The sequence below is a fragment of the Tarenaya hassleriana genome, unplaced genomic scaffold (assembly GCF_000463585.1).
Source record: "Tarenaya hassleriana unplaced genomic scaffold, ASM46358v1 Cleome63, whole genome shotgun sequence".
In the NCBI taxonomy this organism is placed as follows: Eukaryota; Viridiplantae; Streptophyta; class Magnoliopsida; order Brassicales; family Cleomaceae; genus Tarenaya; species Tarenaya hassleriana.
Window position 1 is genome coordinate 154,787 of NW_010968819.1, and position 4,384 is coordinate 159,170.

Below are 4,384 nucleotides of genomic sequence, written 5' to 3' on the forward strand. Positions count from 1 at the left end.
ATAGTATGGAGAACACAAGTCTGGTATAACATTCGCTTTACCAACCTTATGAAGTGCTGCAATTGCATGGCTGCATGGGATCTTATCGATATCAAACACCCTACAACTGCAAGTTCTACCTTCAATGCTAACAAAGTGTTTTCTACCCTTTTCACCCCTCACTTCAAACTCCTCTGTAACAGTGTTTAGCACAATGACTTCAACTTGTGTTCTCCATACTATACACGGGAGGCATGGCGTCTTGCCTATCAGGAAACCGTGTATCCGGTCCCCGATTGCTGTGAATGGATTATCGATGACCCGAATGTTGCAAATCTTGTGGTTATGCCTCCTATAATGGATGAGAAACGCCAATGTGGGAGGCCTAAACAAAATCGGTATCCTGGTCCTGGAGAAGCACGGAAGAGAATCAAATGTGTAGCGGAAACATCAACATCGGCAATGTCAGAGAGAACAACTATTTTGGAGTGAAAAACATCGAGAATGTTGAAAATCTGTATAATAATTGTTATGTGTTGTATTGGTATTATGAGGTATTTGCAAGACATTTGTACAATAATGTCAAAGAACTTTGGTTGATGATATTGTAATGTGTGTGTATAATGTAATGATATATAATATTGTGTTTGTACCATAATAAATATGTATTATTGAAGATGAATTTTGACATATATCTGGTTTAAGTTAGACACTATATGAATTGACTCACATGTGATAACGTTGTGACCATTGTGACCGGCATGTGACCATGTGACCGAAGTGCAATTTTGCACTATGTGACCATTGTGACCGACTGTGACCCGTGACCGAAATATGTTGATAAATATAAACCAAACTTGGATTTTAAAGCTTGGAGATGGTTTATCAGAGTGTATATATCAAATATATAGTGTTACAACCAAAATTTAAATTTATTATAATGGGTTTGTAGAAGAAATATATCAATTTTGCCAAAATCACTCATAAAACAATATGAAACATATATGGTAAAAAACCCGCCACCTCATTAAAAGAGGGAACTTGGTCCAGCACGTTTAATGGGAATTGCCACGCTGGCGTATCTCGAGCTCGTACATGTACGTATAATATATATATATAACTATATTATATATGCAGAGACACGCGCCAGTCTATACAATTCAGAGAGATGTATATAGGCATTATATGTATATATACGTACGCAACCAAAAGTATATATACACATTGTGGTTTGAGAACTAAGCACAACTGCTTAGTGAGTAGCCCAGTTGATCCCGATCATCCCGTTCTCAACGAGAACGGTAATACAACAATGATCCAAGCCATATTAATTTCATGCAATTTTCACATATTAATCCATTATAATTCATTAGTTCCTATTAAATCCTACTGACAACCGTCATATTGTTCCACGCATTATCGATACATGATAGTATTGACTCAATTCGTCAACCGACACTATCAGGTACCATTTCCATCGATGTCATCCAGTACTAACTCAATTCGTGTACTGGTACTGGATTCCACCCTCCTTCTCTATAATAGTACTGACTCCATGTCGTCAACCAGGACTATTATAGAGACGACCACACAGATCCACCAGCACTGACTCCACGTCGTCAACTAGTGCTGGCTTCACTACACATTCCTATAATAGTACTGACTTCACTTTGTCAACCGGTACTATTATAGTAACGTCCACCCAAATACACCAGTACTGATTCAACTTCGTCAACCGGTACCGATATTACATTTCGGTAGTAGTACTAACTCAGTTCGTAAACTCAGTTCTGTACTAGTACTAACTCCATGCCGTCAATCGGTACTATTACAGAAACACCACACGCACGCACCAGTGCTGACTCCAAGTTCGTTAACCAGCACTGGACACATGTTCCACCCCATCATACTAGTACTGACTCCACACCGTCAACCGGTACTAGATACGAGACTCATCGGGGTCCATCACCATTCAATCACAAGCACATCCTCAGTCATTTATATGGTATTTCCACATTATCATTCTACGAATTTCCTTTGAATTTACTTCTCACCCTCACATCGGCTTGAAACTCCTTTTCCCTTTATATGCATATTTCCACATTATCCACACTCGTTAATCCATTTATTTTACCGTTTACTTCAATTATATCTTATTACATCGTTCTAGGTAAATAGTCTGGTTCTGACCATTTTAAATCGGTTTAGACTAGACCAGGTCTGGGCCTCGGATCCCGTGTCTCTTTCTTAATTTGTCCAAAAATGTCTTTTTTGTTGATTTTGTCCGGTCTGGACCAAATTTGGTCCGTGGAACGGATCTGGTCCGTTTCCTCCGAGTTGGTCAATCGAACCATTTTTTGGTTCTAAATATGTCTGGTCCGCGAGACCAAGTTTTGGTCTGGGCGGACCAGGCTTCCTCGTTCTTCTCCTTGGTCTGGCAGATTGGAATTTTTTTCCCAGACTTTGTCCGGAGCTGACCAGTTTCTGATTTGGTCGAGCTTGTTTGATGTTTCTAGGTTCCTCCACCTGGAAATCTCCTCGTAGACACTCTAGGGACGTTCTCCAATATTTTTCCGAGCTCCCTTTTCCTCTCATCTTTCTCTCCCTCTCTCTATTTTTCCTTTATTTTCTTTCTCTGCCAATTTTCAGTCCGAAAATGGCTGAGTTGATCTGTTTAAGGGGGTCTCTAGGGTAGATGAGAGAGTTTTGGTGTGATGGGATGAGTGTAAGGGTAGCTGGGTCTTCTTTTGTCGGTTTGGTGCGGATTGGGTGCATTGTGGCCACCTATGTATGAGAAAAATCGCACACCAAAAAGTCTGCCGACAGTTTGTCTGTCGCTTGGTCCGTAGAGGAAGAATTATTTTTATTAAAATTAATAGTTGAAGGATTTTTATAACAAATTTAAAGTAAAAAATTGGTTTTAAATAATTTATATAGTTGATGAATTTTTTATAATTAATTTTAAATAGAAATAGAATATTTGAAGGGTTTTTTTTGTGTTCTCTCTAATAATATGTAAAAAAAATATAATTATCTGTCAGGTGTAGATGTGACTCCCTTCCGCTTCTCTAAGCCCTAGACGTGCATCACACAATTAGAACACATCAGCTTCAAGTGCCAAAGAAGAATGAGATGAGTGTAAAATTACAAAAGTTGAGAATAACTCGTTCTTGTCACCAAATACAAATATTAGTCTGTCGCGTCACGCCTATCTTCTTTAGTTACAGTTTCTTCAATGAAATCAGAATCTTCTTCTTTTTCACATCTAAAGATCTTTGCTTTAACTTTCAAAATATCATCTACGAGGAATTTTGGTGCCTTTAAGAGGCATATTACGTTTAAAACCGAAGCATTTTTCAAAGAATTGACCTTGTACAATTGTCACGCATAATCAGACGATTTGCCTCGCTAGGGAGCAAACAACTACACAATTATTAATTACAAATGGATGGAAAATGATTTGATTCATATAGAAAAACCCTTATTTATCGAATCTAATCGAGAAATTAATATGCTAATAATCAATTACTTAAAATTAAACCGTTAAAGTCATCAATGCACACAAACTTCTTAACCCTTAAGGTATCTGTTTGCAGCATCTCACCTCCATATCTGGCCAAAGCATTGAGTTCCCTCTCGTATTCTTTCACTGAATGATTTTCTTGTTGTAGACTAATAAGCTTCATCATCATCTCCTCTTGTACTCCAGGTGAGTAATATTTCTCTCGAAATGCATGGACGAACTGTTCCCAAGTGAACTGATAGTTTGCCCCAAATGGTTGGACAACTCCTTTCCACCAGTGTCTCGCCGTTCCATCCAGATGGTAGATGGATATGTGTGCCCTAAAAAGATCAGGACACTAGATAAGATCAAATATCTGAGCCATCATGTCCAACCAATCTTCTGTCACAGCTGGATCAAAGGTACCACCAAATCTTGGAGCGGTACGAAGCTCTACTCGATCAATGAACTGGAAAAATTCCACATTCCTCACAGGTAGTGTAGGTGCAGGAGCTGCAGCCGGTTGTACGGGAGGTGAAGTTGGTTGTACATAAGGTGGTGGTGGTGCAGGGACCGGTTGTGGAGCTGGTGCTGCTCCCTGTTGTCTCACAGTAGTGATGAGCTCCATCATGCAAATTCCTCATTTCTTGCATATGATTAGGCTGTGGAGGATTTCCACATCTCCCATCCTCTAGGACTGGACGTCCTCGTCCACGATCAGGTGCCATCCTACATTCACATATAAACTGCATCCCATGGAAAGAACCATCTGTAACGACCCAAAATTCGGTATTTCGGACCCGTTGAATCGTCACTTGGGCCCTGAAGAAAACCCAGTTTATTCAAGACCAAATATGTCATATCAAGTCTATAGCGGAAGTCTTAAATAACATAAGTCTAAAA